This window comes from Bison bison, unplaced genomic scaffold (assembly GCF_000754665.1).
Source record: "Bison bison bison isolate TAMUID 2011002044 unplaced genomic scaffold, Bison_UMD1.0 scf7180017864348, whole genome shotgun sequence".
In the NCBI taxonomy this organism is placed as follows: domain Eukaryota; kingdom Metazoa; phylum Chordata; class Mammalia; order Artiodactyla; family Bovidae; genus Bison; species Bison bison.
The window spans coordinates 1,519,236-1,541,160 of NW_011494920.1; the positions used below are offsets into that span (position 1 = coordinate 1,519,236).

At 43.2% G+C, this 21,925-nt stretch overlaps 1 protein-coding gene across 6 annotated transcripts in view; it reads left to right on the plus strand.

Moving 5' to 3' along the window:
- GAB1 (GRB2-associated binding protein 1) overlaps positions 1–21,925 on the plus strand; it is a 128,069-nt gene that overhangs the window by 33,534 nt on the left and 72,610 nt on the right. The window contains exon 1 of one of the 6 annotated variants that reach the window (XM_010854721.1): positions 16,603–17,638. The exons of the other annotated variants lie outside the window; for them this stretch is intronic. The gene's annotated coding sequence lies outside the window, so the exon portion shown is untranslated. Of the gene's footprint in view, positions 1–16,602; positions 17,639–21,925 lie in introns of those variants that run through there. 6 annotated transcript variants of the gene reach the window in all.

The following is a 21,925-nucleotide window of genomic DNA, read 5'->3' on the forward strand; positions in this document are numbered from 1 at the left end:
TGGAGAATCCCAGGGACGGGGGAGCCTGGTGGGCTGCCGTCTGTGGGGTCACACAGAGTCGGACATGACTGAAGTGACTTAGCAGTAGCAGCAGCAGTGCTCGTGATGAGTCAAATTTGTCTTCTCCTAAGTTCATTGTGTATGTCGCAAGGCACAAAATCAGAAAATTAATGGTACGTATGACCCAGAAGAGGAAACTGTTATCAGTAGCTTTCTAAAGTTTTTGAATCTTTCTCAGAGGAAGACAGAATGAATTAAATATTAGGGACTTCCCTGGAAAGTCCAGTGGTTAAGAGTGGTTAAGTTAAGTGGTTAAGACTCCGTGCTTCCACCACAGGGGATGTGGGTTCGATCCCTGGTTGGGCAACAAAGATCCCACATGCTGCACAGTGTCACCGAAAAGCAATAAAAATTATAAAAAAATTAAATACTAATATCAGGCTACTTTCTATAATTAAGAACAAAAAAACTGAACCATCAACACACACAAAACTGGCATCTGAAAGTTTATGATTGGTCTTTTTTATATGGTCTAAGAAAACATATGATGGAATACAGCCCTGAGTTTCAATAAAAATGGCATTCGAAAATTAAAGCTGATGCCATATAAAGGACACTGATCTCTTACACTAACTACTTGGTGCTCAAATGTTAAAAAGCTTTGCATAACTTATTTTGTCATTTATTTTTTAATACCCGAAATGCACCTGATTGGGAAAGTTAAGATAGATTCATTTCTTCTAGGAAAGTTTTAAGACAGTGAACCTTACTTAAAAATTTCAACCTGCTATTATGTTTTGTGTTATATAAGTATATGGTATTCCTCTGTGCATCATTAATACATACGTCAAAGTGAAAAATACGTATAGGGCACTAGCCTAGGCGTTGAATTCTATATAAACATAAATGTTAAATGAATTGATTTTATTTTCTATAACAGCTCTATTGAGGTATAAGTCACATACTATAAAGTTCACCCTTTCATGTAAGTGTGCAGTTCACTGGGTTTTAGTAGATTCACAGAGCTATACATCCGTCACCACTATCTGACTCCAGAACATTTTCATCACTTTAAAAAAAAAGAAATCCCATAACATTATCAGTAATTCCCATCTCCCTGCAACACACCTCCCACCAGCCTCAGGCAACCACTAATCTACTTTCTATCTATATGGATTTGCCTATTCTGGCTGTTACATATAATGGAATTATATAATGTGTGGCCTATTGTAGTATCTGGCTTCTTTCACTTGGCCTAATGTTTATAAAGTTCATCCCTGTTATTGGCATATATCAGAACATTACGGCTTGTTATTGCCAAGTGATCTTCCATTGTATAGCTATATCACAACTGCTTTATCCAAAGTGGAATAAATTTACTTTTTAATTAAAAATTTTGTGATCCTCAAGACGCTCTGCAATTACCCAAGGCTGTTTTCTCTTCCCTCCCTCTGTTCACATCCCACCCTTTTCATGGCTGGGTTTTCACTGTGCTGTTTCTTGGTTTGAAGACTGGCTCCGGTGCTACTTCCTTGTGTCCAGAAGTCTGTCCTTGATGTCTGCATCTCCATACCTCCCCTGCACATAGGTTCATTACTACCGTTTTCTAGATTCCATACATATGCATTAATATACAGTATTTTTCTCTTTCTGACTTAACTTCATTCTGTGTAACAGGTTCTATGTTCATCCACCTCATTAAAACGGACTCAAATTCATTCCTTTTCTGTCTGAGTAATATTCCATTGTATCACACCTTCTTTACTCGTTTGTCTGTTGTTGGACATCTAGGTTGATTCCATGTTTTAGCTGTTGTAAATAGCGCTGCTGTGGACATTGGGGTACATGCATCTTTTTCAGTTATGGTTTTCTCAGGTATATTCCCCGGAGAAGGCGATGGCACCCCACTCCAGTACTCTTGCCTGGAAAATCCCATAGACAGAGGAGCCTGGTGGGCTGCAGTCCATGGGGCTGCTAGGAGTCAGACAGGACTGAGCGACTTCACTTTATTTTTTCACTTTCCTGCATTGGAGAAGGAAATGGCAACCCACTCCAGTGTTCTTGCCTGGAGAATCCCAGGGACGGGGGAGCCTGGTGGGCTGCCGTCTCTGGTGTCGCAGAGTCGGACACGACTGAAGCGACACAGCAGCAGCAGCAGCAGCAGGTATATTCCCAGTAGTGGCATTGCCGGGTCAGGGGGCAGTTTCAGACACTGCCATGTGTAAAATAGATAGCTGGTGAGAAGTTGCTGTCTAACACAGGGAGCCCAGCTTGGCGCTCTGTGATGACTTAGAGGGGTGGGATGGAGGGAGGACAGGGGCTCGAGAGGAAGGTGATATATGTATAATTATGGCTGATTTGTGTTGTTACATGGCAGAAACCAACACACCATTGTAAAGCCATTTTCCTCCAATTAAAAAATAAATGAAAAAAAAAATGCTACTTCCTGTTAGAATTGTTTTTTCCTTGATCCCTTGAGTGGTAAGTAGTCTCTCTTCCTTCAGATTGTCACAGTTCTTTGTGCCATAGTTTCAGCTTGTGCTTTTGGTTACTTCAGTTTAGTCGCTCAGTTGTGTCCGACTCTTGGCGACCCCCATGGTTACACTTTCCTTCCTTTCAAATTTTAGTGCCCGAGACAGGAACATTTCTGTTGCTGTTAGCAATAGCCTTGCAAATAGCCAAAAGTCCGTAAATATGGGCTTCCCTGGTAGCTCAGATGGTAAAGAATCTGCCTGCAGTGCAGGAGACCTGAGTTCAATCCCTGGATTGGGAAGATCCCAGTAACCCACTCCAGTATTCTTGCCTGGAGAATTCCAAAGACAGAGGATCCTGGTGGGCTGCAGTCTATGGGCTTACAAAGAGGTGGACACGGCTGAGCGACTGATACCAGTTTTTAAATTAGTGAAGGAAATCATTGGAGATCACCTGAGTGTCCTAAGACTAAGGCCATAATTGATAATTACTCTTTCTAGTCAGGATGCCAAAGAACTGAACCAGGAATTAAGGAGGATACCTACATTTTTGGAAAAACCTGTATTCTCATTATTGGCACAGTGACCCAGTGTCTAGCACATAACTGGAACTCAATATGTGTTTGTTGGACTGAATCCAGGGTCTGGTAGCAGGACTGGGGAAATCTTCACTGTCTCTAGAAAGGAAATTCTATAGTTTATACATATACTTAGAAGCCCCAAACTGAAATGGGAGAGAGCAAGAGTGAGATGTTGGTCCAATGAGGAAAATGTCTGGAGCGTGTCTCTTTACAGGAGAGGCCCAGAGCAGTTGCTTTTCACTTTGATATTAGATGTGTCCTATTTGGATATGTCCTTAAGTGTTTGCTTTTTTTCTCTTCCCTCCCAGAGGAGTAAGTTCTAGGAACCAGTTACCACTGCAGCCTCAATAAAACAGGCTGTCATAAATTTCCCCCTAAGTGCAAGGGCTTGAGGGCACGTCCTTCAGCTTTTTTGAAGCTATGTTTAGACTGACATTACATCAGGGGTTGAGCTGCAAATTCTGAAGTGGTGGTGGTTTAGTGGCTCAGTCCTGTATGACTCTCTGCGACCCCATGGACTGCAGCCTGCCAGGCGCTTCTGTCCGTGGAATTCTCCAGGCAAGAATACTGGAGTGGGTGGCCATTCCTTCTCCAGGGGATCTTCCCAACCCAGGGATCGAACCTGGGTCTCCTGCTTTGCAGGTGGATTCTTAACCGACTGAGCCAATTCTGAGGAGGATCTAAGTTCTGATGATGAGGCCGTTGACAGAGGCTCCCCTCGGGTGTAACAGGGGAGGGACTCTGCTTCTGGACTGGTGTTTTCAGTTCCATCCACAGGACTTTGAACAGGAAGAAAGACGTTACTGGTAGGTCCTGTTTTTTTGAAGGAAAAAAAAAAGGTGAAACAGAGGTTCCTGCCAGTGTGGCAAAGAATGTCATATTGTAGTGCCAATTACTTTACACGGTCAAAGGTCAGAGAAAGGGAGCCCCAGGCAGAACAGGACAGCTGCAGGCTGTTGGAAGTAAGTAGGATTCACTTAGCTTCTGTTTTTTCTATAACGGTGGTCCCCCCACCCCGAAATAGGACTGTACTATTTTTGGAATATATGATGCTACCCCATCATCCTATGATTGTCCAAAACTTAGACATTTGAGCAGTTTGAAAACTTGTTGCAGGAGGAATTATAATGAAAGTTTTAAGGCTTTCATTTTTTTTTTAAGGCTTGTATTTTGTAAATTTTTTTTCATATTTTCTTCATATAAATCTTATACTTCTTTTATTTGTTTATGTTTGACTGTGCTGGGTCTTTGTTGTTGGGCATAGGCTCTACGCACGGGCTTCAATAGTTGAGGCTCAGGGGCTTAGTTGCTGCACTGCCTGTGGAATCTTCCCTGACCAGGGATTGATCCCATGTCTCCTGCAGTGGCAGGTGGATTCCCATCCACTGTACCACCAGAGAAGTCCTATGGCTTTCATTTTTATCTTCTCCATTTCTACCTGTCTTTAGTTCAGTTCAGTTCAGTCTCTCAGTTGTGTCTGACTCTTTGCGACCCCATGAATCGCAGCACGCCAGGCCTCCCTGTCCATCACCAACTCCCAGAGTTTACCCAAAGCCATATCCATTGAGCGGTGATACCATCCAGCCATCTCATCCTCTGTCGTCCCCTTCTCCTCCTGCCCCCAATCCCTCCCAGCATCAGGGTCTTTTCCAATGAGTCAGCTCTTCGCATGAGGTGGCCAAAGTATTGGAGTTTCAGCTTCAGCATCAGTCCTTCCAATGAACATCCAGAAGTTGCCACAGATGCCAAATTTCTATAAATACGTACAATTAAAAATAATTATGAAATGCAAGTCATCGTTTTTGGCAGTAGATTCCTATGGAGGTTTTTCTTCCTATTTTGGGCAGTTCTCAAGATTTTGCTCCTCTTTGTTTAATAACTTAAAAAGCAGTCTTTATCTCCTTTTGTCTACATCCATCTAGGTTTATGTGCTGTTTTCCCACCTGATGTTTTGTTTGCTTAATCCTTGCTGTGACACTGGGCCATGAAAAGAAGTACTGGTTCTCACAAAATATTTTCATTCATTTTGTACTACTCCGTTGGCAGTAAGAAAATACACTATTTCCCTACTGGATACATTCTTTACAAGATAAAAGCAACGTAGGGTGAAAACATTCTATTATTCTAGTTCCCACAGAAAGGCAGCCTCCATAAAAAGAGATGAAGAAGAGAAGTTTGGTGATGTTTGCTCGTTTTCATAAACTCGTTTTTGGAGGAAGAACATAATATATACATGATTTCCTGTTAACGGCTGTTGGTGTCCAAAATTTGATACTGCTGTGTGACAACCTGCCACGGCTTCCTTTTTCTGAAGGAATGATTGACTGTGAAGCCAGAGTGCTTGCTAAACGGGGAAGCTGCTATTACAGAATGCACAGGAAATCGAACTGCTTAAGCGGTTCTGCTGAGACATGAGACAGGCTATAAACTGTTGCAGGCAGCACTGCCTTCTCGGTGTCGTGACTGGTTTTGAAAGCTGGATTCAAAGCCATGAAAAGCCTAGTGTTATCATAGCAGCACTAAAATGAATGAAGGAGAATGATGGAGTTGGCTGAATAGAAAAGAGGCATGTCTGACAATTAGAGCTGGGCACCAGAGCCCTCCAGAACCTGCTGGTCCCTGGGAGCATTCAGACAGACTATGGGTGAGTCCCCACCTAGCTGGTATGTGGGTCAGGGCTTGGTGGGAAGCAAGTGGCACACTCCAGTTGGATAATCTGAGGTACACTGAATCAAAACACTGCTTACCCAAAGAGCGAGCATGTAAGGATGACTAGGAGTGTTGGGCAAGGGCCAGTGCCTGTACCTGAAGAAGAAAGAGGAAGGAATATTCCCAAACCCCAGGGGGGTTGGCTGTGTCGAGATGGATGCCTTGCAGGAGCTGAGGTCTCTGGTCAAGGGACACATAGGCCTGCAGCCAGAGGTTCAGTCCCTTGCCCTCCGACTTCTCTCTCTCTTATCCCCATTAACCAAACTCATCCGAAAGCCAGAGAACCAGCCCAAACTCACCCGAAAGCCAGAGAACCAGCCGTGACACAGGATGTAGTCTTAAAGTTCGTGTCCCCCAGCTCGGAGCAGGACAGGACCAGGTGGAGGGTGGATCTTGGAGTGACTGGAAATTGTCCAGCCCAGATGTTACAGGGGACATCCCAGTCATCCTCACCGATGCCATGTAACTTGTTTCTATGAAGAATCATCAAGTGTCAGAAGTATTTGAGGTCTCCAGCCATATCAGCGGGAAGGCACCCAATCTCGTCTGATCTCGGAAGAAGTATTTGAGGTTACCCAGTTCAGGCATCGAGAACATGCAGACTTCCTATTCATCTAGTTTAGTAGACAAATAGACATCTAGTGTGATACTTGCAGTTATAGAGGACAAAACCTTACTTGAAGGAGCAGCTTGTTCTGTTGTGGAACAGTCCTAATGATTAGGGAGGTTTTTCTTGGATTGAAAATTCCTTCCTGTAACTTAGAGTGGTTGTTTGTTCACTCTTGTGGAGCTGCATAGAAGCAGGCTACTGTCTTGCCCTTTATCTTTTGTCCCCGTTATAGCTTTTTTGTTGGTGGTTGTTTAACGGTCCTTCATTTATTCAGTATGTATTAACTGAATGTCCACTAGGGGCCAGGACTTGTTCTAGGTGTGGGATATTCAGCTGTGAACAGCACAGAAGTCCTCCTGCATTCGTGAAACTTACATTCTAGTGGATTGAAGTGGACGCTGAGCACAGAAATGTATAATGTGGCGACCCACCAGTGGTGCTAACTGCTGAGACTGAACGCTGTTCACTTGGTTCACGTGAGAAGCCTAAATCGTTGTGAGTCAGCTGTTGCCAAAAAGCCCCATTCCATCTTAGGCTGTGTCAACAGAGTGTACAACACAGAGGTGGTGTTTCCTTTGCTTTCTGATTGCCCCCCTGGACCTGGAGTGTTGCATTTACATTCTAGAAGGTCATTGGCAAACCTGAATTCTTTCAGGGGATGTCCCCAGGATAGGTCTTTTTTTTTTTTAATTCGAGTATAATTGATTTACAGTGTTGTGTTAATTTCTATTGTACAGCAAAGTGACTCAGTTTTACATATATATTTTTTTCTTCATATTCTTTTCCATTGTGGTTTATCACAGGCTATTGAATATAGTTCCCTGTGCTCCCAGAATAGCCTTTCAGTACTTGAAGAAAGCCATCATATCCCCCAGAGAGTGTTCTTTAGGCCAGACCTCTCCAGTTTTGTCAACAGTTTCTCAGATGGTGTGATTTCTGTACTCTTAACCATCCTGGGCTTTCTCTAGATAATCAATTTCCTCTTGAAAAACTGCTCTCAGGGTTTACCTCCCTTCTCTAGATGTGGTTTAACTTGGGTGTCACCTAGTAGACTCTCTCCCCTTGATCTGGTTATTTAATTTTTGTAATGCAGCCATGGATTGAATTTGCTTTTCTTTTTAAACAACTGTGTTACTTCTGACTCTAACTGTTACAATACTGTTAAGTCTCCAGCCTTTCTTTTGGTGCAACTGATATTATACTCAAATGCGGGGCTCTTATCTGTCTCTATGAAAATGTCATCTCATTGCTGTCCATTCAGTCTTCTACATTCAGATTCTTTGGAATATTATCTTTCATCTGACTTCGTGCCATCTACAAAATTGATAAGCATTGTCTCAGAGTTCTTCTAAGTGATTAATATAAGCATTCCGTTAAAAAAGAATAATGACACAAGGCCATTCCTTCAGGTTACAGCAGTTCAATAATTAATATTCTTTGAGGATGGTATTTCAAATAATTGTCACTACCCTTAACTATGATGGGCTTCCCAAGTGGCTCAGTAGTAAAGAATCTGCCTGCCAAGCAGGAGACACAGAAGACACGAGTTTGATCCCTGGGTCAGGAAGATCCCCTGGAGGAGGAAATGGCAATCTACTCCAGTATTCTTGCCTGGAAAATTCCATGGACAGAGAAGTCTGGAGGGCTGCAGTCCATGCGGTGGCATGACTGAGTGACTAAACAACAGCCCTTAACTATGTCATCCAGCTTACATATCTAGACCTTCATTTTATCCAGATCTTTTTGAAAAATGAAGAGACAGTTTCTTCATGGCATTTCTCTCTCATACCAGGCAGACTTACCAAAAAAACATATTAGGATAATTTGACATGACATTGGCAATACACTAAGCTACCACTATTCCCTTTTACCCCCGAGTCTTTAACATCTGTCCGTAGGATTGTATTTGAATTGATACCAGGCTTGCTTTTCTGTGCTTTAGTTTTTTTGTATGTGTCCTCATTTCTGGAGAATTGGAGAAGGCAATGGCACCCCACTCCAGTACTCTTGCCTGGAAAATCCCATAGACGGAGGAGCCTGGTAGGCTGCAGTCCATGGGGTCTCGAAGAGTCAGACACGACTGGGTGACTTCGCTTTCACTTTCACTTTATTTCTGGAACCTCTGCCTTCATGTGTGGTGAGCTTGCCTGTAGCGACTCCCTTGGTTCCTAAGGATGAGATGTGGCCTCTGTTCCCTCTTTTCAGGATGGGCCACAGTTGCCAGTTTTAAGTCTCTCTCTTGATCAAATCTAGGACATTGGGGTCAAATGGAAGTTGAATAATTGAGCCTTCTGACTTTGGTGAAGGTTGTGTCATCTTTCCCAGAATGATGATGATGATGATGATGATGATTTTTTTAATCTTGCCTCTGATAAAGCTTAAAAGAAAGTGGGAGGAGACGTGGTGGTGCCAGGGTTGCTGCTGCTCCTGGCTCTCCCTGGGGTCTCCTGGGCCCGCTTGGAGGGGCAGCTCTCACATGCAGTCTTAGTTCTCGTGCCCAAAGCATTATGACATGTTTATGGTTTGGTTTTTGATTCACAAGCTCCCTGTAAGATTATCATGTTTTCTTAAGAGGTTACCTTGTTTATAGGTTAGAAGAAAGGCAAACTTGACTTTACTGATCCTGGGAATATTTTTGTTTCCCAAACCATAAGGTATCCTGTTTTCTGGGAGTTTCTAGATTTTAGTGTAGAACATCTTAGTTGATTGGTGATTTTAGTCACTAAGTTGTGTCTGACCTTGTGATCCCATGGTCTGCAGCCTGCCAGGCTCCTCTGTCCATGGGATTTCCCAGGCGAGAATGCTGGAGTGGGTTGTCATTGCCTTCTCCAGAGAATCTTCCGGACCCAGGTATCAAACCTGGGTCTCCTGCTTGGCAGGCAGATTCTTTACCACTGAGCCACCTGGGAAGCCCTAGAACATTTTGGCTTCATTCAAATGCCCAGGAGCCTATCCACCTTGCTGGTCATGTGACTTTAAAGGGGAGAGTTACTGAGACTGCCCCTTGCCTCGTAGGGGACAGAGTGGGCCAGAGTATGGTTAAACACACCAAACTTGCCAAGTCACATGACTTTTAGTGGAGGGCTTGCCTTGACTGCAAGTACCAGAAATGCACTTGTGCTTATTGGAGGGTCGGTATGTTACGAGGATCAGTATACCATCTAAATTGATAGACTGAAGGTGTTTCACAGTTTTTTGTTGCCTTTCACAAGCTCCAGAGAAAAGACTATGTTCATCTGGACCACACCGGTGGGAATCTTATACTTTAGATTCACAGAGTATGTTTGGATTTTCCAGATTTGACTGTGTCAACTTTATCCTGAATATCATATTCCTTTCCTTTTGCCCATCACTGATTGTTAGTTGACTAAGAAAGTGGAAGTCACACTTTTGTTCAGAGCCCAAGACTATTCCGAGGTTCCTGTGGGCATCGTCTTCCATCAGACATTCAAAAGAGCCACCACAGCATAGCAGTCATGGCTTCGGTGAACACTGATCCTGGTTTGCACTGTGTCCTGGTACACAGGACTCAGAAATGCCTTGGTTTGGAAGAAAAATTGTATGGTTCCCTTGGATACCTCCCAGAGTATCCTAGAAAGCAGTGGTTCCCATGGTACAGTCACAGCTCTGACCTTTGGACCTTCCTTACTCACCTTTTCCCACAAAAAGACGCCAGGAAGAACTGAGCACCCAGCAGTTCTTGGAATACTGTTGGTTTCCCTGGAGGCGCATTTGGTCGTCTGTTCCTTTAGCAAGATGAAGCTGCTCTTCATGGCTGAGAAACAACTCTCATCATTTTGGTAGATGAAAAAACATCTTCTCAATGGAACTGAGTTTTTCTAGTTGAATTCATCTGTTTAAAAACTTGCCAGTTGAAAGCTCCTTGGTAAATCTGCTGATTAAATGAAGGTTTGATACCTCATGGGTCTTTGAAAGAATCCGTGGGCTTTTGCAAGCCATATCAAGTCTTGCTACATCCAGAGCACTGACCACTGTTGATTTTCTGCCTCCTTCACTAGATGAAGGCAGGGAGGGACCAGGGCTTATCCATCCTGCCTGTAGCATTGATCATTCTGTGGGTTTGGATGAGAGGAAGAGAGAAATAGGGGGAGAAAGGGAGAAATCGAGGAAGAAAGGAAGAAATAAGCCCAGTTGCTTTCTGCTTCCCTTTTAGGAGGTGAAGCACCCAAACTTCCTGTCTAGGAATAGGAAAGGTAGTAACTATTTTAGGAAGTGGCTTCCCCAGCTTTCTGAATATGACGATCATTTAGTTCCCCGAGTTTGTAACCCTACAACTCTAGCACTATTGATGGAGCTGGCCTAGATGATTCTTGGTTGGAGGGCTACCTGCCCGTGGTAGGTTGTTTAGGTAGCAGCATCCTTGGTGTCTACCCACTCGATGCCAGTAGCACACCGCAGTCCCAGCTGAAACAAATATCTGCAGACATTGCCAAACATCTGGTGGGGGGGGCAAAATAGTCCCCTCTCTGCCCCACCTCCCCTCACCGAGAACCACTGCTCTATGGGAGCTCATGTCTAGGATAAATGCAGACCAGAGAAACCCAGCAAACAATAAAACTCTGGAATTGGAAGGGAACTTCGAAATCATAAAGCTTGTCTCCCTGCCTCTCCCCGTACCCCCCACCCCAACTCCCAACACACACCACCATTTCGTACCTGAGAAAACTGTAGCCCAGGGCAATAGGTGAATAGAAAAAAAGAATACAAGTGTGAGAGATGATACTGATTTATACTGGAGGCTTATTTAAGATTGTTTACAGATTATGAAAGTGTATCTTCTTTCAGGCAACTCATAAGAAAACATAAGCTTATGGTAATAGATAAGAAAGCTGAATAAAGATTCATATCACAGAAAATGGAAAGGCTAGCATCACTCAAAAAATAACTTAAAGTATTTATGGAATATTTTTTAGATTAAAAAAAGAGCAGAGCAAACCCACTAGAATATGACTGGATTTCTGGCACAGCCCTGTGAAGCTGTATAGGATTCATATTAGACCATTTTAAGTGCATATATATAAAAAGAAGCAGAAGAATATTTAAAGTAACAGTAATTGGACTTTTCATTAAGTGAATTGCTTTTAGATCTAGATAAGCTAGACAGTGGTCTCCCCCAGGAGGTATTTCCACAGTAGGTTAAGTTGTGTTTTGTAAGGGCATTTTCTATCTTACTGAGAATTCTCACAGAAAGGCAAGAACACTGAATTAAGTGTTAGCTGCTGTGGTTATTTTAAGACTCATCTCAATAACCAAGAGGGTTCAGTTCTCACACTTTGTACCTTTTGACTACAAACAGCTTTAAAGAAGTTTATGTTGTACTTCATCAAAAATTACAGAGGATCGGCCGACTGAGACGCATGGGGACCGAAATTGGGCAATTCAGAGTTTCTCATGCGTGTAAGCCGCCTTTTGTTTCGATCCCTATCATTCTTGGTCTGTCTTTTTCAAGATTGTGCTGGAAGGACTGTCCTGAGTGAGGGCAGAAGAAGTGGCAGGATCCTGAGGCATGGGTCCACACCTTCCCTCCCGTCTGAGGTAGGGGGAAAAGCAAGTGACAGATGGCTGCCTGAACTTTTGGTTGAGAGTGTTATGTTTAGATTCCACCTGATTGCACTTTCTTGTGGTTTCGGTTTGCTTTAAGCATAATCCACGTCTGAACCCACGCAGCAGAAACTTTTCTGAAAAATCGTGGATAAATCCGTCTTTAAAGAATCAAAAAGCATCAGGAGAACCAGTTCGTGGAATTTATCCCAATGTTCTGGTTATCTGTGTCCTTGAAAAGACCCAGTGGTCCCAACCCTGTTCTGATGTATCTTTTTATATATGCCGGACTTGTAAAAAATCTTCTTAAATCGGCACCTCGATTCTTGATGAGAGAACTTCCAACCATGTAATATGTTGGGTCGTTTGTTGAAAACTCAGCACTGGAAACTTACCCTTCTGCTTTTAGCATTTGAAATCCTTGTCAGGGAGACATGTTTCTCAGAACAGATCTTTTGAGAGGCTGTAAAGCAGTTCTCCTGGCAAGAAGTCCTTTCTGAACTTTTTGGATCATTATACTATTATGCTGATTTATCTAAAACATGGATTCCAACTGTAGACTCCTGGCAGATATGCGCATGTCAGATGTCTTGGCACAGTTCTAGGGTAGAAGGGGACTTTCCCACTTCTTTATGTAATCCACACTGTCACATGTGGGAGTATTTGGTGAAATTTCTTCTGCTGAAATTCTTAGCTTTTCATACCGGACATGATGCTCCATGAGAACAGGCTCTGTGTATGCTTGTATACATTTAAATGAAATGGAAAAGAAAAATTAAATCCAAGAAAATGCCTTTAGTTTGCAGGGGTGATTATTTTTAGTCTGTGTTCATATGCTCCAAAAGCTCTCTTTTATTTTAAGTCAGGTGACTGGAACTTGGAACAGAACTTCCCATAGAAACAATAGGATAGTATGTGTGATGCTGAAGTTTCCAGACTAGCCCTCGAAGCTTAGTTAACCCATCATACGCTAACACGCTTTGCAGTAAAGGGACAGTGCTGTGCAGTGTATCAAAACACTGTTTAAATATAGAGCACAGACTTGTGGTTGTCAGGGGGAGGGGAAGTGGGGAAGCAAAGGATTGGGAGTTTGGGGATAACTGGTGCAAACTCTTCTATATAGAGTAGATAAACAGCAAAGTCCTAGTGTATACCACAGGGAACTATATTCAGTAGTTTGTAATAAACCATAATGGAAAGAAATATGGAAAAGAATATCGATGTATGTGTAACTTACTTTGCTTTAGAGCAGAAATTAACACAACTTTGTAGATCAGCTATACTTCAGTAAGATAAATTAAAAAAATAAATGCTGTTTAATGATTTTCAACCTCCAGCCTGTTTCAGTGCTAGACATTAAAACTGGGGAAAAAAAAATTAATGCATAAGAATATGTTTATTTTCTTTCTTTTCAAAGGTAAGTTTTGAGGAAAAGTAGTTCTAAAGAGACTTGGCATGGTGGAAGAGCCCCAGGTGAACCTAAAGACCTTTTCCATAGCAGTCTGAACCTCTTAGAGCAGTAAGTGGGAGAAGGCGATGGCACCCCACTCCAGTACTCTTGCCTGGAAAATCCCATGGACGGAGGAGCCTGGTAGGCTGCAGTCCATGGGGTCGCTAGGAGTTGGACACGACTGAGCGACTTCACTTTCACTTTTCACTTTCATGCACTGGAGAAGGAAATGGCAACCCACTCCAGTGTTCTTGCCTGGAGAATCCCAGGGACGGGGTAGCCTGGTGGGCTGCCGTCTTTGGGGTCGCATAGAGTCGGACACAACTGAAGCGACTTAGCAGCAGCAGCAGCAGAGCAGTAAGTCAGCCTCTCGGACTTCGGTTTATTCAAATGTCGTGAAGTAGTTGTAGGGACCAGAAGGGATCAGAGCAGAAAGTGCCTAGGAAGGTGATTTGTAAACTGTACAGTTCTGTTAACATACAGAGACACAGTGTAAGTTTTGCTGTTCTTTAACTGTGAGAGTCCTGTGACCAGGCTGTTTCTTTTTCCTGACACCCTTGTATTGATAGCAACACTCCTGATGTTTAATGACGAATGAGATCCCAGATAGCTCACGGACACAAAAAGTAGACATTCTTTTAATTTCTTTGGGAGACAATAGCATTTGCTTTCTGAGACGTTTGGTTGGAATTTCCTAAGTAGTCACTCTCATGCTCTCAATTTTCTAGGCTTCAAACCGCTCCCGTTCTCTCCTTGTCTGAGTATGTCTTTCTTAATTACCTTCTCAAGTTTCAGGTTACATAGCCGGGCTCCCACTCCAGGCTGGCCTCCCAGTGGCCCTGGCCTCTCTGTGACCCGTGCCTCTGGACTCAGACCAGCTCTGCAGTGTCGGCAGCCCCTGCAGCTGACCAGCTTGTGCGAGGGGCCCCCTTCTGCTCAAAGCTTCCCTGGACACCAAACAGGGGTGGCCTGTCCAGAGGGACCACAGCCTGGAGAATGTATTTTTAATGGTACAAACCTGGTCCTAGACTCTGATGCTAGAGGTAAAACTCCAAGTGCTGTGGGCCTCATCCCCCACCCAAGGAGCTTTTCTGGGGGAAGTGGTATTAGGAAAGGAAATGGGGGCTCAGTGGCCCTTGCAAAGCCCGTCTTTCCTATTCCCCACCTCATTCACTGGGCCAGGTCAGGTGGGGCTATTTGTAATGTGTAAAAGTCACAGTACCCCACCAAAGAGGCACATTAAAAGGGGCTTAGTAAAATATTGTTATTCGTGTCAAAGTTATAAATTTCAGACCTACACAGAATAACATCTAATGTTGGAAGCAGTCATAGAGATCAGGAGCAGAGAAACCTTGAGCTGAACAAGTAAACCTATGTACGGGTGTTTCATGGCTTCAGATCTTGAGCCCTTTCAAAGGATGTCCTTAAGGCACTACATCTGGGTCTCCCTGGGTAGGGAAGATCCCCTGGAGAAGGGCATGGCAACCCACTCCAGTACTCTTGCCTAGAAAATCCCATGGACGGAGGAGCCATACGAGCTTCAGTCCACGGGGTCACAAAGGGTTGGACACAACTGAAACAACTTATTAGCACGCTCACACACCCTCTCTCTTCTCTGTGCAGGATTGGCACTCATGTGCCCAGCTGCTCGCTGAAATCCCAGCATCTGCCTAACAGTCTATAAAGATCAGAGATGAAGTAGCAGGTAGCCTACCATACCACCTCTGATTTCCTTCTCCCACTGTAGACAGAATTGCTACTATTTATTGAGCAAAACAGCTTGTAGGAGGTGCAGAAACCAGACACATGACACAGTTTCTGCTCTTTTAGAGCTTGCACTGCTGTATTATCTCACATCAGTAAGGGAGCCCATTCTGGACCACGCAGCACCACTGAATTGGATATTAGTGTTTCTCCTACTGATTCTAGTGAAAATTTAGAAAAGATCATTTACTTCTTGGGCCTTAGTTTTCTTATCCATAAAGTGAGGATATCGAAATCTGAAGCCTTTATATCTGTACATTTTGTGAGTCACAGTCTCCTGCTACTTTTAATCATCAATCTTTTGATCCCTTTTATTCTTTTCATTTCAAGAAACTCTTAGCTAAGATATAGATCTTAATTTATCTGCTGATGTGTGATTGGCAACTTGAACTTTAGAGAACCACGGCTGGAAAAAGTGGGGAAATGTATAATGGTCCATTTCTTCCATTTTAAGGCAGAATAAAAAATAATTTGGATTACTGTACACCTCATTAGTAAAATAGAATATGCCTGCTTTTGAATATTCAGAGATTTAGAGCAGCGGTTCCCTGCCTTTTGGGCACCAGGGACCAGTTTTGTGGAGGACACTTTTTTCCATGTGTTGGGGGAGGGGGCTGGTTTGCAGATGGTACAAGGATGTTACATTTCTGGTGCACTTTATTTCTATTATTATGACATCAGCTCCGCCTTGGATCATCAGGCATTAGATCCTGGAGGTTGGGGACCCCTGACTTAGAGAATGTAAAAAAGTTTTTGACTTCACAGAGGCATTTGATCACAGAATTCTTTTCCATAGCGAGTTCCTCCAGTGTGTTTAAAATGTAATATGATTGGCAGAGGTTATGTGCACCAGAAATATCCAGTTCTGTACATTGATAATTTATTCTGCAGCAGTGCTGAGTATGTACACAGAAAATGGGCTTTCTGCTAATTAATTGGAATTTTCTGTAGTGTAAGAGGTTTTTTTTGGGGGGGGGCTGCTGTGTTCGACTTTTACTGCCCTTTTTTCCCCTCGGTGTTCCTCCTGATCGTCCAGGCAGCATTCATTTGTGAAACAATTAGCTAAAATCAGGGCGTTCACCTGTGGCTGCTGGTTGCCTCCCCCAGTTAAGGGATGAATCTGTGACTGAGGCAGGAGATGCCTTCTGTAGTGGCGGGAACACAGAGCAGGTAAAAACAGATTTAGGTTCAGATGCCAGCACTGCTTCTCACTAGCCTCATGCAGGATACTTAACCTCAGAATATGATTTTCATCTGTACAATGGGAATTACAGTAACAATGCTGAGATCATAGGATATGTGTGTGCATGTGTGTGTGTGTGCTTGGTCACTCGGTCATGTCCAACTCTTTGCAACCCCACGGGCTGTAGCCTGCCAGGCTCCTCTGTCCGTGGGATTCTCCAGGCAAGAATACTGGAGTGGGTTGCCATTGCTTTCTCCTGGGGATCTTTCACAACGCAGGGATCGAACCCGGGTCTCCTGCTTTGCAGGCAGGTTCTTTACCATCTGAGCCACTCATAGGATAGAAGAGAACTTTCCTCTTTTCTGAAGGGGCTGACATAAATTAGGGCCCTCCGTGGAAGGTAGCTCTCTGCCTTTCCCCTCCAGCCCCTGGAGCAGCCAGAAAGTAGCAACACAATTGCAGCCTGTGGAGTAGCAGTATCTGAGAGCTCAGCGGTCTCCAACCTTTTTTGGCACCAGGGGCTGGTTTCGTGGAAGACACAATTTTTCCATAGACCAGGGAGGGGGAGGATAGTTTCGGGATGACTCAAACACTTTATGTTTATTGTGAACTTTATTATTATTACATTAACTCCACCTCAGATCATCAGCCATTCTTAGATCCCAGAGGTTGGGGATCCCTGGGAGGTCCAGAGGGCTGGAGGCACCAGCAGGATTTAGCACAGGGTAGCCTGGTGTCATGGTTAAGTCATTGGCCAACCAGAGCCTAAGGGCCTGAGTTCAACTGGACTAGCACTGTGATCTTCGGGAAAGTCACTCATCATTTCAGCGCCTCAGTTCTCAGATCTGTAAACTAAGGCTAGTAGCACTTATGTCAGAGAAGGCTCATGTGCTAATTTGTGTGCGGTGCACACAACAGTTTCTGGTATGTTACAAGTCCATGCAGTCTATTACCATGAAAATCTTTTGTTGTTGTTCTTAGAGTGTCATGCAGACTTTAAAACCGTTGCATGAAATGACTGTAGGCTTTACAAAGAGAGCAGATTATTTTCCATCAAGGAGGAGCAGGGCTTGGCCAGCAACTTGCACAGCAGATAGATTTGCTCTTAGAAGTCTGCTCTGGTCTTTCATCTCTCTCTGCCTGTCCACTCTGTACAGCTTTTGTTATTAATGTGGAGCAGTTGAAGTCACTGACTTGGGTGCCGGCCAGGCCAGTGTTTCTGAGGGCGTATATTACTTTCCTGGGCTGGTCCTGAATAGGATAATGGATATCAGAGGTACGGCGAAGCTGTCCTTCTAGGCACGAAAGGTGCGTTTGCCATCTTCTTCGTAACTGATGCTGATGGACCAGAATCTTATGTAGTATCTTAGTATTCTTTTTTTTTTCCTCTTACCCTACAAACCTCTATCTCTTCTTTTAGTGGTCATTTTACTTGTTTTCAATTTAGACAGACTAACGCTGATTTTCTGTACATCTTTCTCCATTGTTGTTTTATGGTTGAAAATCTTCTCTTCAGTTTATTGAAGGCAGGTAAAAGTTCTCCATGAAGCCGTATATGTCTGGAGTGTGTGTATATATAAAGAGATGTGACTTTTGGGGACTGTTCAGTCTATATTGCCTTTTTCTTTCTCTGTAAGTAATGTAGCCCTGTGGGGAAAATATTCGTTGAAATAGTGAGTGAAAATGTGTTTTTCTCACATATGTTGCTCGAGAACACACTTTTATTTTCTGTTCTGCTTTGTGCTAGGGGCTTGGGAAACGATGTTTTTGTTGTTTTGGAAAGGCAATGGAATTTTATCAGACATTTTCCTGAGCCTCCCTACCTTCACTTTTCCTGAAATGTTTCTCGCAAAGTCCTGTTTTCCTCTGTTAAGAGATTCCGTCATTTAAAAAGTACTGGAGCTTGCTTGGCCCAGGCCTTTCTGGTGATTCGTTGACTTTATAAAAGAAGAGACTGTGTCTGAGAAGCAGCACTTGAGGGATCATATGACCATTAGTGTGAAACTTGGGGCAATGATTTGTTAGCTGGAGCCATGACAGTCCTTTTTTTCTTTTCGTATCTACAAACAAATGTGTGTCTCTGGGCCCTGGTGGGTGTTGCGACTGGGGTGGGAGATAATGTCCTCCAGGGTTAGACTTGATTCTGACTTCTGTTCCCTAATTGTGGGGGTTTTCTGTGGTTTTAGTAACTCCCATTGTGAAATAGAAACTGATTTCTAGTTGGTCTTAGTAATGGCTAAATTGTGACAGGCATGTATTTCTTTTTAGTCTCACAGTTGTTTTTCTGCTGTTTTCTCAATCTGTAAAGCAGTACTAGGGAATTTGAATTCCTGGAAATATTTTTCTTCCATAATGATATGTCACAGGTGTCTGAGTGCTATACACACTGCCTACTCCATTTTTAATGTCAATTTAGTGGAGATAAAACGTAGATAATAGCTGTGGATGTAATGAATCTGGTCTCTCTCCCCAGTGGCTTCCTATCTCCATATGTTATGGTGCCCCTCCGATCTTTCTGAAATGTTTACTGTTACAGCACTGAGATTTGGTCTTTCATATGGGAGTTTCTGAGATTTTTCTATATGGTCTGGGCATGAAATAACTTGCATAAGCCATATTCTGCATCTTTTTACAGAATGCAGTGAAAGGAGAAAGCTTTTAGTGTCATGTTATTCTTTATATAGTCCAACTCTTTTAAAAACATATTTTTATGATATGTAGGCAAATCTTGAAAATGCTCAGATGACAATAAAAATTACTTACAATTTTACCACTCAGAGAAAAACTGCTATGAAAATATTGAGGTATTTACTTCCAGACTAATTTTCTATGCTTATTTATATGGATAGGTAGTTATTCTTCTGCAAAATTGTCTGTAAACCTTTTTGAAACCTGCTTTTTTTAAAAAAAAAAACCAACAACAAAATATGTAAGAACTTTTTTCACATCCCAAAAATATTCTTTGAAAATGTGGTTTTAAATAGCTGCACAGTTTGTTTTCCATTGTAGTTTGTTTCTGAAAATACTTGTTAAAGATGTGCCAAAGAAAAAAGTGCATTAAAAAAGTAATTGAGAACATGTTAATTTTGTGCTTTACTCAAGATAAACATTTCTGTAACAAAACATTTTCTTTATGTAGTTCTTGGTATAGTAACAACTAATTATAGTACTTAACTTTTGATTAGCTATCCACAGCTGATTAAACAAGTGAAGTTTTTTAAAATGAACTTATTTTATTTTTTATAAAATCAGACTAGGGTCATCCCTAGCAGTCCAGTAGTTAAGACTCTACACTTCCATTGCAAGGGGCACAGGTTCGATACGTGGTCAGGGAACTTAAGATCTCACGTGTCACATGGTAAGACCAAAAAGAAAAAAAAATGAATTTTGAAATAGTTCTTCCTTTTAAACTTGAAAAGATTAAAATCTTTTTCACCTGAATTTCGGGTTCACCTACCATTGACTAGGCTGTAATTTGGGGGTGAACTTGACTTTCCCTGGGCCTCCTGGCTGCACAGGACCGGAAAGGCTGTACAGGCAGGGAAACAGAGCCAGATGGTCCCCATGATGGATGCCAAGCCCCCAGCAGAGACGGCTGCTCCACCCGACGGCTGCTCCACCCGACCTTTAGGCTGCCTTTAGCCTGGGGTAGCAGGTGTCAAGACAGTTAACTTCTAATGGGCAGTGAAGGAGGAGGTGGCGGCCCCTGTGGCTGTCTCGTGACATCCGCAGTCTGACATTCTCAAACTATATGGGAGGAATCTGGGTAAGTCATGTAACCTCGTTTCATTCTGGCGTACTTGGCTTGTGGAGCGGAGTGGTGATGAAACCAAACGGAGCCGTCAGTCACCAGATCTTCACGGCACTTTTCAGTTCGAGTACTGAAGCCTGTAGTCACAGAGCCATCTCTAAAAATCACCCCGGATTTGACTACTATGACTTGTCCTGGACACGAGGGAGCTCCTGGTGGGAGCAAAAGAATGTGCCAGACAGTCATGTATCCCCGAGTTTATATATCTGTGCAGCTACTTAGGAGTAGTGTGGCTATGAGCATATATTGTAATCTCTCTGAGCCTTGTCTGTAAAAACTGATGAGAAGAAGAATTGCTTTCAAGATAAGTGAGCTTTGTATTTTGTAAGTACATGGACCAGAGTAAGCTTTTGCTCAATATTGGTTCCCATGATGATGATACATGTGTGCTTTGATGATTGATAGATTTGTTCCGAGTCATCCAACCACTGTGTGGGTTCTTGATGGATGATTGATCATTCAGTAGCCCAGCCCTGCTGAATAACTTCTCTTTGTGCACTGAGCTAAACTTGACTATGCAAAGCTTTGTAAAGAGATGCCTCAAAATACAGTGACTTCAGTTAAAAGGTTGGGGGCTTTTTCCTTCTCTATCTCAAAACAGTCCACATGGTCCTTCCTGGATGACTGGCAGGGAACCTCAACAGACAGATTCCTTCCGTCTTGTCTCTCTGCCGTTCTGTGGGAGTCCCCCTCTTCATAGTCAAGGTGACTCAGCCTGACCTCTTTTCAGCCCTGAGAAGGGACACGATGTAGATGTGGTACAGATCATTTTCACTCACATCCTATTGCCAAACTGTCACGCCACCACAGCTAGCTGTAAGAGAGGCTGGAAAATGCCATCTTTAGCAAGCCAGACACCCTGCGAAAACTTCTGGTACTGTGGAACGGGAGCTGGCCAACAATGGCCTGAGCATCAAGTCAGCCAGCTACCAGTTATTGTAAATAAAATTGCGTAGGCTTATGGGTACCAAAGGGGATGGTGAAGGGTCCAGAGGAAGATTAGAAGTTTAGAATTAACATACATTTATTGTTGTATATAGAACAGGTAAACAGCAAAGTCCTACTGGATAGCACAGAGAATTATATTCAGTATCCTATAGTAACCTATAATGGAAAAGAGTTTGAAAAAGAATATGTATACATATATGTATGTATGTGTAAATTAATCACTTTACTGTACACTTGAAACTAATATAACATTGTATATACCTCAGTCTACCTAACTATACCTCAGTAAAAATCAATAAAAATTTGAAAACAAATCGTACAGGAACACAGCCACACCCATTCATTTATGAATTGTCAGCAGCTGCTTTCGTATTACCACGGAAGAGGTGAGGAGTTGTGAGAGAGATCTTAATTGCCTGCAAAGCCTGCTGCTAAGTCGCTTCAGTCGTGTCCGACTCTGTGCGACCCCATAGACGGCAGCCCACCAGGCTCCCCCGTCCCTGGGATCCTCCAGGCACGAACGCTGGAGTGGGTTGCCATTTCCTTCTCCAATGCGTGAAAGTGAAAAGGGAAAGTGACAGTGCTCAGTCGTGTCTGACTCTTCACGACCCCATGGATTGCAGCCCACCAGGCTGCTCCATCCACGGGATTTTCCAGGCAAGAGTACTGGAGTGGGGTGCCATTGCCTTCTCCAGCCTGCAAAGCCTAAAGTATTTTAAAAATAATTCTGTTCATTTATTTTTGGCTGTGCTGGGTCTTTGTTGATGTGCGGGCTTTTCTCTAGTTGTGGTACGTGAGCCTCTCATTGCAGTGGCTTCTCTTGTTGCAGGCTGGGC